Source organism: Seriola dumerili, unplaced genomic scaffold, assembly GCF_002260705.1.
Source record: "Seriola dumerili isolate Sdu_G_001 unplaced genomic scaffold, Sdu_1.0 BDQW01000149.1, whole genome shotgun sequence".
NCBI lineage: Eukaryota > Metazoa > Chordata > Actinopteri > Carangiformes > Carangidae > Seriola > Seriola dumerili.
Genome location: NW_019174404.1, coordinates 11497534 through 11512629, shown reverse-complemented (window position 1 = coordinate 11512629; position 15096 = coordinate 11497534).

The following is a 15096-nucleotide window of genomic DNA, read 5'->3' as shown; positions in this document are numbered from 1 at the left end:
TAGATTTGACCTTTAACAGGAGGATGAAAGGGGCGCAGTAAAGCAACCTTTTTAACGGTAGATGAGTAAAGCCTTGATCCGTTTATGGTTCAATGTCGCCTCCGTGTTGTTGACCTCACAGCTCCAGCCCCTCGCTCTCCCTCCTCAGGAAAACACAGCACTCTGCTTCACTTATTACACAATAACATCAAGCCAGCAATAGATCTACCGAGCTCAGCAGCAGCACACGGGATTATGTGAGAAAACAAGGTGCTCATTGTGACGCACTGGGAGGTCAACGTTGCATTTGCACACTGCAACACTTGTTTTGTGAGATTGCAGGGATATTACAATTTCAAAACGCTCAGAAAGTAAGATTAAGTGTTGACCTTTACACCATTTGTCCACATCAGTCTTTGTCTGCATCTAGAGTTCATACTCTTACAACCGGAACGTGTAAAAATGCACCAAAGTATTTGCATTTATATGAAATCAGTCCTCAGATGTTCCATAAAACCACAAAACGGCCACCATATCCAGTGTTTTGATTCAGATACAGAAAGGAATTTCACGCTGCTCCGGGCCCAGACTACAAGCAACACACACTGTAAACATCCTTTGTGTTTGTTCTGAAGACGGCAGTCAGTGTGGTGTTTTGTCTAAGGGCTTCAGATTACTGTAAAGCTCATTCTGGGTGCAGATTTGGGATCTAGATTAGGGACAGGTCTGGTTTTTGTGTGTGTCTGTCTGTCTATGCATATGCTCACGCGAGAAGAGGCAGCTAAATCTGGGGTATATTCCCTCCAAAATCCACCCCCCCCCATGGGTCTCTAAAAACCCCACCTACAACCCAGCGGGTGGCAGGTGGTGGAACCGCTGCCGCCGCCGCTGCTGCTCCACCCCTCCTCACTCCACACCTCCCCATTGTTCCCCCCATTCATACCACCCATCAGTGAATCCAGAGGGTGCACAAGACACACACGCATAAACAACGCTCTAATAGTCAGATATTTTTGTACAACCTGCGGGGTCCGAGTACGTGGTTAGCCATCTCACCATAAAACATCTGGCAGGGGCTAACTGTCTTGCCAGATAGCACTTTAACAGGACTTGGCATCAGACCTCCTTTGCTTTCTCACCTGCCCTGCTGACTCTGTTTTTACAGCTTTTGTTTTTTTGGAGGCACTTCAAGGTTGTACTCAAACTGAGTGGGTTGTTCATTTCTTTCTCTTTTTTTCCAGACAGAAACTGCTGACATTGTTTTATCCACAGATGATCAGTCAGTCTGTCAGTGGGCCAGGATTATACACAATCAAATCCAGAGCTGAGGAGGAGGAGGAAACAAGGTCAATCCTCTGTATGATCCAGCCACCATCTGTGTGCCTGTCCTGGTTATTGGGCTGCTTTGTGCTTTACACCAAATTAATCCAACCTGCGGTCCAACCTGATTCATAGAAACACTGAATCTGGACAAGGCCTATAGGGACACATACAATATCAGTCAGCCAAGCAGGTCCGACTGTATACACACATTAATGGCAATGTTTTTAGGCTTCTGTGTGAAGGTGTGGTTAAACATTACAATATGGTAGTTACACAGTAGCCAACTTTATCAAATAAGCTTATCAAGGGCTTCTTAACTGTCCTTATCATGACAAAGGGAAAAGAGTAAAGGCACACCAGAGAGTCAAAAATAACATTAAGATTGTTCATTTTTCACTGAGGGGAACTTGAAAAATGAGAATTGAATGTGTTAAATCTAAAATGCAAATGTAGCAGCAGGTAGCAAAGGTCGCCCACTATGAGCCTGTGCCAAAGCAGAGTATGAGCCAACAGGAAAGAGGGAGAGAGAGAGAGAGAGAGAGAAAGAAAACCCTCACCATGAAACAAGTGTTATTCATTTATTTCCCTGGTGATAACATTCACAAGGAGTTCATGAGATTAACAGTCTAGTCATTAATGCCAACTCATTGTCTTCCAGTGTGAGCAACAGTGAAAGACTGGAGGGCTGATTTTAATTTTAGACCCAGTAATCTTGTTGTAGCCATGCTCGCTGTATAGCTCTATAACCTGTCCAGACTGAAATATCTCAACAGCTATTATATTGACTGCCATGAAATTTTTCGTGGTCTCCAGAGGATGAATCCTAATGACTTCTGTCATGCACTGATTTTGTCTCAGTGCCACCAGCAGGATGACATTTGTAGTATTAAGAGAAATCTTTTGACAGCTATTGGAAGAACTGCCCTGAAATTTGGTTCATTACTTTGGCTTTTGAAATACCTGCTAAACTAATTACATTTCCATCATCCTTTGTATTTTTGTTAATGCCAATTAGAAAAATTTAGCATGCTAGTGCGCTAACTAAGATGGTGAAAATAGTAAACATGACACCTACTGAGCATCTTAGCAGTGTTATTTTGAGCATGTTATCATGCTAATGTTAGCATTTAGCTCAGAGCTGTGAATGAGTGCAGACACAAAGCTACTAGCGTGGTGTAAATGCTAGTCTCGTTCTTTTGTAGACACTAAACAGAACAAAAACACTACATTTTCAATGTTATATCTATTGTATATTCATATAAACTTACTCTATTTTTTTTAATGTGCAATGAGTATTTACATGACTTTCCTTGACTAAAATTTCACCATTAGAAACATTAAAGTTTTATCTCTTTGTATCTAATCTTACCTTAGGGTTTGGTCAATAAAACCAAGATCAATTCTCAAAGTGTGACAGTGTGACATCTCATAACAGTATCAGAGACCAGACAAGCAGAGGATGTAATACTGTTCATGACTGACAGGTTCACTCTTTTTTAATAACTCTCTGGATGGGAGAGCAAAGATAGAGGAACAGAGACACAGATTGAATGTGAGAGGGCAGAGTAAATCAGCTGAGTGACTGCTGAAAACACATAATATCCCACCTGCTGGAGAAAATAACCTGTCATTTTTAATACTTACCAGTGTTGACGTCAGAGTCCAGATTAAAACACATTTTATGACTCTGAATTATGAACTTCGGTACCTTCATGATATAATTAGCTTGAGTGAAAGTAAAGATCCAGGTCTATAGCCCAACACTAATTAGAAGAAAACTGACAAGCCGCTGTCTGCTGTGTGTGTGAAAGAGAGACAAATAGTTTAGTTTAACCCGGGCATGATCGACTTGAATCCATAAAGAATAGCCTTTGTTGAAATTTATTGTCATCATGAATTATGTGGTGGAAATGTGACCTAGTTTCAATGGGGGGAGAATCCAGCAGAGTGATAACGTTTTATTTACAGCTCTGCATAATAAAAAAGCACTTGGGGCTGCATCAGGCAGGACTCTCACGGTAAAATAAATGCTGCATTCAAACCCACAGTATGACACATGCTCTGTGGCTCATCATTACTAAATAAGAGTCTACAACCATGCTAGTGGTTATGAGGCTATAGGGACAGTAGTGAGCTAAATGCTAACTTTAGCATGCTAACATTCTCATAATGAGTATGCTAATGTGTTAAGCGTGTATGATGTTTACTTTGTTCGCCATCTTTGTTTAGTGTGTTAGCATGCTAACATTATCTGATTAGCACTAGACAGGCATCAGCTGAGACTGATCTGAACATTGGTTTTGCAGGTGTTCAATTATAAACCAAACTACTGACATCATGATGGCTCTAGATGAAAAGTCAGGGGAACACCACAGTTATTTCAATCCATCCTGAGTACATGAATGTACAAAAGTTAACGTCAAACCATACAATAATTGTCAATTACCATAAATGTCAACCTCATGGTGGCACTAAAGGAAAAGTTAGAGAATCAATAAAATCATCAGGATTCATCTTCTGGGGATCATAAATGTTTGACATTTCAGTCTGGACCAAAGTGGTGGACTAACAGATCAATACTACCATCCATAGAGCTATAAGCATGGCTACAAATATTAAATTCATATTGTATGCAAATGTGTATCAATACTTTATTGAGCCATCTGCTGCACCAAAGTCTTATTTTTAAAACTGAATATTTCAGCAGACGTTTCCAACAGAAGCAGGTGACTAACATAGATTGTTTAGCATATTTGTTGTGCGTTTGATTTATTATCAGTGCACAGAAACAAGGCCACAGGATAAAAGCAAATGGCAGCTACACACTGCCCTGCACTGGTGTGGGCCACACAAGTAGCAGCAATGCCAAATAATGATGTTATCATTCAGGAAAACTGGGTCACCACTTGTGTTTTTAGTGCAGTCTTTTGGACATGGTCTCTAATAGCATTATGCATGTAGAAATCCACTGCCAGACTCTGTAATATCTACAAAGACCCACATTTACCCACATTTAAGAGTTTTAGAGAAAGAGGGAGTCGTTGGAATGTACTGCATTTTGCAAGTGTCACAGTATAGCTAATTTAATGATTAAATGAAACCATATTTTTTAGGTTTTAACAGCAATACTGATCTTAACTGTATCTGTAAAATTCATCTGATTAATGGTTAATCAGTACTTAAAGAGTTAAAATAAAACAGTAAATACAGGCCTTGACGTGGTGCTGCAGCTACAGTCACTGTAAGATAAAAAAGACGACGCTTACTGGATTAAAGGTGAATGATAGTGAAAGTGTTTGGTGGCTCAGGCATGAAACAACAAATCCTGTCCCCTGTTAAGTCTCTATGGATGCTGCGTCAGAGACAGACTTTATGGGAGAGGGACAGTAAAGGCACGCAAGCGTAGAAGAGGAGAATCTGCTTTCGGTCTGTAAATAGCTCCTAATCCTGAGGCTGTAGAGCAGCGTTACAGCTCCTGCTCCAGCTCCTCTTCCCTGTGTAGTGGTATATATGATCCTGCCAATCACAGGGTAAACATAGTCTGCTCTTCTTATAGCACAGGTTAATTGGTGACACCCTATCTGGATTGTACAACATTAATACTTAGTATCATCTAACTTTCAGTTGAGTTTTACATTTAGTGTGTTAAAATTTGAAGCTTTAAAACCATAAAGTGACTCAGCAGTTTTTAAGCCACAGCTTAACTCGGCAGATTTGCAAGTTTTTTTATTCCCCACAGAGTTTTTGATTTATGCAAAACGTAAGGTCTGTGGTAAACCAAACAGAATTTTACAATTTGTTGTATGACAAATTATTACTTTACTGCACATTTTAAACTGTCCAATGTTGACTCCCAACACTGAGTGACTGTCATTGGCACCTACATCATCATAGCCACTTACAATAACTGTAAGAACCCCAAACTCCCAATCCCCATCCTGTGTCTTCAGTAGAGTAGAGAAGTGTAAAATTCTACTGACATGCTGAAGTTCAGTAAAGTGGTGGAGTTATTCAGGTCCTTCATTTAAGTATAAATAGCAAAAAACCTACTAAACTACTTCATAACATTAACAGTCCTGCATTCACAGTTTTACTTAAGTACAGAACAAAAAATTACTTACTAATATCAAAAGTAAAAGTATTCATTGTGCAGAAAAATGGCAACTCGGGGTGTTATATTGTTATATATTATATTACTGTATGTGTTGTCGGTATGTATATTTCAGTGTAGTTGGTGAAGTTGGAGTTAATTATATAGCTTCTGTGTATACTGCTGGGTAACTGCATGCATCATATTTTATGAGGTCATCATTGAGTTTGTGTGTAAAATGTTATTTTTGTGGGTAGCTGTCACACAGATGAAGTGGAGTTAAAGTACTATGTTACTACTCAGTATAAAATGTAAGTATTCAAGTAAAGTACAAGTAGCCCAAAAATGTGAACTTAAGTACAGTAGGCTACAGGAGCAAATGTAGCCTACTTACATTTCACCACTGGCTGAGAATCATGGACAATGAACACAGTCTGAAATAAAGCTTATGTGAGAAGCTGCAGTTCAAAAAGTAAATCTGGCTGACAGTCTCAAAGTGAAAAAAGTTTCAGTGAATTCTCTACCTAATGCAGAACTCCTAAAAAGGTGAACCCTTAATCCAAATGTAAACTGAAGCTCAGCCCCAGTGGTTTTTATACAATATATGACCCAGTGTGAAGAGAGGATTCTTCCACAACCAACTCTCTTATTTCAAGCAGCTCTTCAGCCATACAATACGCTTCAGAGATTAAAGTTTTATCTTTTATTGACCATAACAATACCCCTGTCTCTGCTGAGATTGCACATTAGGTCCCTCATTGAGTCTCTGTCTAGGAGTCAAGTCAAGTCACTTTTATTTATGTACCCCAAAATCATACATCTGCCTCAAAGGGCTTCAAAATCTGTGCAGCATACAACATCCTCTATATTTAGACCCTCAATTCGGCTTAGGAAAAACTACTTTAAATCCTTCCTTTAAGAGGGAGAAAGGGGAACAAAGTGAAAAAGAGGAGGGCTCCATCATCCAGGAGAGAGTGGGCAGACATGCAAAATTGATATTGTGCATGTGCAGAGAACAGGATTAGATTTTCAGTGAGCACACAGGCAGACACTCTGAGGGGACCGACAAGCAGATGGTCACACAGAGAGTATCGTACTGCACAAAAAGTATGAGATTCATAACATCATGACACCGTACCAAATCATATTGTGAATATTACTTGAGCCTTCAATGCTTCTGTGTCAACCTTTGGTACCTCTTCCTAGCCCTCTTTCCTCCCTGCCTGACCTCCTCGCCTTCACACTAATGATGCCATAGAATTGGGGGAGAAGGGTTATAAACCACACTGAGTTCTAATCTATATGTTAATGAGGCATAACTTGGACACAGAGGTAGACCAGGATTGGTTTAATTCAGTGGACTGCAGTCTATGGGAATCTTCCTAATGTGACTGGTTGTTGAGTATGACCACTAAAAAGCAGCAAATGGCACCTTGCAGGTCAGTAGAAGACGTTGTAATTCGTCAACGTCCTACCTCCTTGGACTCTGAAAATGATCCATTCATCTAAAGGACGGCGATCTACACTATGAAAATCCAAGAGTGCTGTGGTGTGTAATACAGACACACACACACACACTGTGCATCGCAGAGTGTGCTGTGTGTTCTCTCAAGCGTCCACAACATTAATCACATTTGACTTGGCCGCTGAAACATCCATGTACACCCTTCCCCCCGTTTCCTGAACAACCAAGAACTCTGGCTCTCCTCTTTCTCTCTCTGTGCAAGCAACATGCAACATATATGTGTTGTGAACACACCCAAAACTGACATGGCCAAAGGTGAAAACACATTCCCCATCTGCACAGTGTTATCTTTTACTCACTTTTCATGCACCACCGCCCACAGCTTTACACTGTAAATTCTCTTTTGTCTATTACATTGATAAGCTTTCCATTTCATGTTATTCTTTTTATCTTTACTTCATTTTTCCAACATCAAATGATTTTCCCTCTTGCACGTGCCGGTCTCTCCTCTCCTGCTCCTTTCAAAGTCAAAGCAACTCAGTCCTTCAATCGATACAGCCTAAAATAAACTCTGCTGAGGAAATCTGCCGTCTGCTGCTGCAGAGTTGACTCTAATGCATATGTTGTGGCAGTAACGCTCCTCTCTTAACGTCTAAAACGTACACACACACACAAAAAACTGTAGGTTACTGTGCTGAAACCTGTGTGACAAGTGACCCATTTTCAGCCAGTTTGTTAGCAAGAGAAATAGGTTTGACATCAGCGAAGCTACTTGTCCTCATATCCGGGGCACAGATGGAGTGCTGACGTCAGCGGGCCATGACACTATCTTCATCTCTCATCTGCATTTTTGAGCACGCTCACTCCAGCATGCCCACGCACACACACACACACACACACACACACACACATACACATACACATACACATACACACACACATACACACACACACACACACACACACACACACACACACACACACACACACACACACACACACACACACGTCTCCATGTATTGCAGGCGATGGAAACTGGATGCTGATGGTTTTTCTGTCACATAAAGACTTGTCAGGTTCCACTGATGCCCCAATAAGTCTCAGTTATATGAGACACGCAGCAGCCAGTGCTGCTTTTCATTTTTCACCAAACTGATCTGCTTGGAGACAGCCACCGCCTCACCACTCGCCCCTTCATCCTCCCTATCTGTCCATGTCTCCTTCTCATTTCCCACTCACCCACTCTCTTTTGTCAAATCTAATTTTCTTCGCTTTAGCACCTTATCTCCTTTTGTATCACCAGCCTCATTTTCATCCATTTTTTCCCAATTTAACTTCCCACTTTTATGACATTCTGCTTTTCCTTCACTCAGTAATCAGTACCACCATCCATAAAATATACTAATACTGTCACCTGCAGGACATTTTTCGAACTGCAACAGTGTATTTTGTCCTCTGCCTGCATGTCAGTGCTGGGAACTGAATGTGTATATCAAAATAAAAGTCCACTCTGGAACTTACACAATAAAGTCTAACCCACCCTGACTATCGGGACCTAGTTATATCTTGTCATTGCGCATATTTATTTAATCATAGATCCTACAATTACAAAGCAGTAACAATGTGAAAATAAACCATTAAGATAAAATAACCTCTAAAACATCAGTACATTATTTGCACTTTGACATTCTTTGACAACCGTATACAGGGGTGTCGACAACAGTTTGGGCTGAAATGTGTTTTTGTGTATTGCTCAATGAAACCACTGAAACTGAAGCTAAAAACTTCCCTGACTCTAGCTATAGGCCACATTTCCAAACTGTTTATTTCTACAAGTGCTGTTTTGTTCAGTTGATTGGACTCAGCATATAAACCTCTTGTTAACCTCTTCAATGCCACAGATTCGTCGCGCTGCTGTAACATTGCATTGGGTTGGACTCAGATTAAAAGAAGTGGGGATTGGAGTTCCCCTTTAAATTCTCATTAAGATCTCAAGGTTTCCAAATATACCGAATGCTTGAATAGAAGTAATAAGGCTTCCTCTCATTGAAAATATTGCACAAGGCATGAATTTGCGCAGCATAAAATTGACACCTTTCATTTGAATATTTTACTAAACAAGCAGACACAAAACATAAACTAAAAATATTATCACTTGTGTGTAAAAAATACTTTCAACCTGTCACTATAAAGCTACATAAGGGGGGCATTTTAATGTAATATTGGGTTTAAGTGGTTGATAAGTTTCTCTTATCAGCTGATGGAGCAAATAAGGCCAGGAGGTGACTTGAGGATGTTTCAGTGTGTCAGTCAAAGAATCACAGTGATTCAGCTTATCAAGTTTGATGCAATTTCCTGGCAAATGCATTGGGGAATGATATGATGCGATAATGGAGGTGTGGTCAGACAGTGGTCAGCTGCCTATCTAATGCAATTACCACAAACTCGGTGGTTGTCGCCAAGGCTGCGGTTTATGTAACTGACAACATCAAACAGTTCTCATACCGCTCAGTGATGTTCAATTAAACTGAAGAGGGAACCATGCATGGATTGAGCCAGAGAGGAAACAGGAAAAAGAGGGGATAAAAGGACATGGAGGGAAGATAAAGAGGAGGAGGAGGTTGAGGGAAAGGGGGTAAGAGAATGAAACACGAGTGAGTGAGTGAAAGAACAAGACAAGGGGAAGGTTTCTATTTATAACTGATTGTTTCTGTTACTCTGTCAGCTGGGTGGTAGTAATGCCTCAGCTCCTCTGTCAGCTTGGCTGCACTTGAGGGAAATGACCCTTCACTTAATGCTTTGCTGCCACAAACACACACATATACGGGCACTCAGACATGCACACTCAGACACCTGCACGTACACACAACACACCTTTGTAGCATTTGACTTCGTAGACCTGGAACAGCCAGGTCTCACGCAGCACTGTTGTGTCCACAAATCTTTCTCACAGGAACAGCAGGAGAGACAAGATGCAAGACTTGCAAGGAACTTTGTTCCTCCACCCGGCCTGGTCTTCTCTCTCTACTGTCTATCTCTTCTCTTTCATTTTCTACATATCCCTGATTAAAACTTCTGCAAAGTCATTCCACATTATTTTGATGAAACCTGAAGGAAATCGCTCCAAGTTTCCATATAAGGGCCCAAACTGAACCGGCTCCTCTTTGGGGCTGAATGCTTGCTGGGTGAGCTGTCCCAGTGGAGGGCTTAGACTAAAACAGGATGGGCTGAGAAAGACCCCCGCCCTCAAACATACACACAGTGACAGAAAACACACACACACACACACATATGCAGACTTAGAAATCCAAACAATTTACAGACACGCATGCAAACATATGTACCTCATATATCTCTTTTGAATATGGACGCATGCACACTTTCCGAGTCATGCAGACTCTGTTTTGTCTTACCCATTGGTAGCCCCTCACAGTCAGACATGGCCGCAGAGTGAGGAGGATCAGAACAGTGTCTTCTCTTGTTGGCCGAGTCTCTGCAGTCAGTTGCCTCTGTACCCTGGTCAAACTCTCTGTTTTAGCCTCTTAGCTGTTAGCCTCTCCCTTTCTGTTTAGCTTTCTTACTTTACTCTCTATCTCCTTGCCCCCCCACCCTTCTCTCAACAATCTGACCAGTGGCCAGTAGATGTGCCAGTCAAACATCACACACTGTACTATTGGATACTAAATTTGTAACGAACAGTTCTCACTTGGGATACTGTTTCCCTTAGATATAGCAGGCGTTTTTTTGGATTTGATTTCATACACTTTCTCACACATATCTCACTGTTAAAATCCAATAAAAGGAAAGAACATCAGTTTTTTCAGGCTTTCCCCTCACACACTCACCGTGAAAGTTTCAGAATCACAGTTATTTTCCAGTAAACTTTTCTCCTTATCCCTTGAGCCGCCTGTAACAGAAAACACAGAAAGTTCCAGTAAACTTTTTATCCCTTGAGAGACAGGTTGGCCAAAACCTGGCACTGCAACCAAGAAGTTTGTTTTTTTTTTCCTTTTTTTTTTGGCAGTAGTAGCTTTTGTTTCCTGTGAGGGGCGCTAGTGTCTCATTGAACAGTATAGCTCCCTTATGCTAGGAGAAATTCTTTGTTGTCTCCAGCTCCTCAAGTGTCCTGGTTACCAAGACATATCCAGGGTCAAGTAACTCTGTTCTCAGGACTGTAACTTCTGACAGCTAAACTCAATCTCAGTGTTCTGTTTTATTTCCTATAAATAATTCAGGAGCCATGTTTATGAGCAGTTGCAGAAGAGCTCAGGCAGACAGCCAGGCAAGCAGAGTTACAGAGATTAAGTTCTTTCTTTTGCAGAGAGACGTGAAGTTAAGAGGCAACATAAAGGGAAAAACAGGAAAATCAAAGATCACAGTCAGCTTTGTCTCTCCTTCTAAATCCTTTCATAGCAGAGGAGACAAAGAAAAGTGCTCACCAGGCACTTCATAATGCTGTGCAGGTCACTGGCCCACTTGAGTGCAAAAATGTTCCTCAGAACATACTTTACGCTGTGCAGCTTTGATTAAGCTCACCGCCGACCTTTCCACACACTCATTCCTGCATTACTTTTCAGCTTACTCAGCTGACCCTTTGTCACTTGACTGAGAGGATTATCACGAGGGAAGGGTCCAGCATGTGACTAAGTGGGGTCAGATGGTAGACTTGTCCAGCCGTGCCAGTGTCACAGAGGTTAGGATTTAGTGTTAGGGGACCAGGGTTATCTTGAGATTTGAGAGAGAGCACAAGGGGATGAGATGTAGAGGGGTTTCCTGCTCCATTATCTGTTCTCCAGACCTGTCAGTCCCCCCCCCCCCACATACACACACACACACACACCACCAACACACACACACAACACACAACACACACAACACAACACACACACACACACACACACACATACACACACACACACACACAACCCACCCACCCCAAATCTAACACAGCACCCCAACCTTTACACCCAGGACCAGCTTTGATGTTTGATCTCCAACTCTTATTTGCAGAGGAGCTTGAAGGCCCTTTTGCAAACGTAACCTAAGCCTTCACCCCAAAGAGACCTCTCGACCCCTCTCGCTCTGGTAAACAGAAAGTGGACCATCCACCACTGTGACTGTTTTTACACACTGGTGATCACATGCAATCACTTCAGCTGAGGTAATATACTCCAGAATGGTGCACCAATTATGCTTAATTAGACTGTAAAGTAGCTTAATATGGGTTTTCAGTATTTGCAGTGGTTATAAACATTGCAAAGTTTACATGAACACAAGAAATTGAGGTAGGTATGAGGAGAAGTCAGGCTGAAGCAGGAAATCTATGAACATGTTTTAATGCCCACTGCAATAACCTGGCTACTGTAAAACATCTGCTAATGAGATTTTGCTTCTATCTGATACACTTTTTACCACCATCAGATATGAATGTATAAGTAATATAAGAATGATATTATGGCACCCATTTGCTAATGTACACAATCTTTGTAAGTAAGAATGACATTTGTCAACAGTCATTGTTGACACATTGATCTTAATTAAGTACAGATAAAGCTTTTGTCTTTATGTAAATCCGGGAAAACATTGAGGGCAAGCCCTCGTTTTCAGTGGTTCATTGTTACAACAAAGAAAGCACAAAAAAGAAGAAAAAAAGGCAGTAACATTATAAATTGGTACTGGAGTGATAAGGCACTGACAGCAGAACAATCAAGAGCAATTAAGAGCCATCAAGTTGTAGTGAAAAGTAATTGAATATTGAACAGTAAAAATCAAATTAGATAAAACAATTACAGTAAAAACAATAGGACATTCTTGTGGACTGGAGGACTAGGTGCATAGACCTGGCTGGGAAGTCATTCTGATGATTGATTACTGTGTATATATAAGAAAGGTATAAAGGAGATTTGTGAGAAATGGATTAATAAATAAAAAGATAGTGATGTTAGGATCCTGTACACTGTAAGATTGACAAAGTGGGAGACTGTATTTATCTTAGACCCAAAAGTACAATGATAAACAACATCAAGAGGTTGAAAAACAATGGAAATATTCATAGTCTATAATATAGAAAAACAAAGTTTGTTTGATTCCGTATAATTAATAAATGTGACCTTTGGCTTTTGTTGACATCATACCATATTAGGAATGTCATTTTAGTAGTCCTGAAATCTGTGGTCATGACATCGTGAGACTTCTCAATGCCATCTTCAATAGGGGTTATGCCATTATGGTCAAACAACTTCCATATTCTGTAAAACAGGTCGTGTAGCTTCCGGGTCAGGTCCTCAGCATGAACCACGTTGATTATGGCGCTGTTTTACACAGTAAAAACTGAAAGCAACAGAGGCTGCTAACACAGTGCACTAACACATGCAGCCATGCAACACTAACACACATGCACGTGTGTACGCGCGCGCGCGCACAGTCACCTCCATACAGTCAGTGTACAAGCAGTATTTTAAACTAACAAGGTGACACACCCATGACGTGAAAATATTAATTAAAAAGTCAGCGCTATATTTTAACAGAGTGGTGATGACTGCAGCCTGCTAATGTGAGCAGAACCCAGCGGAAGTTATGAGCTGTTGCTACGTTAGCATAAAACAAGCTAACGTTAGCCTCTGTGAATGTGTGTGTGGAGCCTTGCACAACAGATGCCAGCTGTTGCAATTCACAAACAATAACGGTAACATTTCAGGACATGTTGACTACATGTTGTTTAAAGTTTACAACTGAAACTCACTCACTTTGAGTTCTGTGTACAGATCCGGATTCCTGTCTTTGAGCTGCTTAGATAAGTTTGAGATGTTTCCTCCGGTGGAACCGTTTGTATACTGGCTTTTGGTCGTCTCTAACTTGTCCCTGATGATCTGCGTCACATACAAAATATCTTCATACACCAGTAACGGTGTTTTTCCCCTCACAAGTCGCCGCTGAGCCGGACCTTTGCTGCACCTGCACTTGCTGCTGTCATTCCACGTGTTGTTGTTATTGTTTTCTGTGCCTGCCTTCTTCCTCTCTTTGAGTTTGAAGTCAGACTAGAACAGTTGTAGTGTTATTATACTACTCTCCTTAGTCCTGGAAGAATCTCGTATCTAGTACCTACAACATCTACAATACCTTCTGTTCTTATGGTACCGCAGAACAAACAAGTACCGTCACATTTTCAGAACTTGGTTCAAGTATATCGGCTCTAGTGACATCCCTAAAGGCCTACCATTAAAGATGCAGATGAATATCATCTCTCACACACTGTATATGGATAAGAGTTATTTACCTGCCAACATAACTCGCCCAAAGGTACAAGATCATGTCATCAGTGTATTAATACTACCATTCAGCAATAAGACAATATTATCTGCAAAGATGCTGAATAAAATGGGACCTAACATGTATGCCTGTGGAACACATTTGAACAAATACAGAGGACAAATGTCATTTGCATACATAACCCTATCCCTTATATGCATCAAAATGAAATATGTCTATTTAGCAGTTGTTTATGGTAAGCTGTGTTAGTCACTTTTTAAACATCAAAGACGAGGATACAGGGCCTTTTAGAGAGCAGAACTAACATCAGAGAAGTAGAATTAAGTGCGCCATGATATGTCTTGAAACCAGATGGATAGAAAGTTTATCTCTCGCCATTACTGTCTGTGTCTCACCCAGTCTCAGACTTCTGGCTAAACCACTCACTCTTTCTACCAAGATGTTTTTCTTTCCTTTCCCTCCCCTGCGTCAGTCCCATTGTTTGTCTACTTCAGTCTCAGTCTCTCTACAAGCCGCTATCACTGTCTCTCAGTTCATATCTGCTCAGTACACTAGTCTATATTTCTGACATCAGGTTACTAATCTGTAAGATAAGTATTTTACCTATGTACAAACTGTCACTTTGTCTTGTCTCCAAGTGTATTTACTACTGTCTCTGCTTAATTAGATGTGGTTAATGTGAGTAGTTGATTAAGTATGGATTTATTAATATTCATTAATAAAATGTATAGAAAAAATAAAATGAATGTTTTTTATCTTACATATGTTGTAATGTTGTCTGTTGTTGAATCTCGGCTTGCCAACACATTGTGAGCACAAATGGTGTGTAATTTTCGTGTGTTGTGTCACTGTGCTGTGTGTTAGACTACACTGTAAGACTAGTGTTACTTATGGTTTAAAAGCCTTGTATTGCTAAACTACTAATAGACAAATACATTAAAAAAGAGAGAATAATGAAATTGTATCCCTT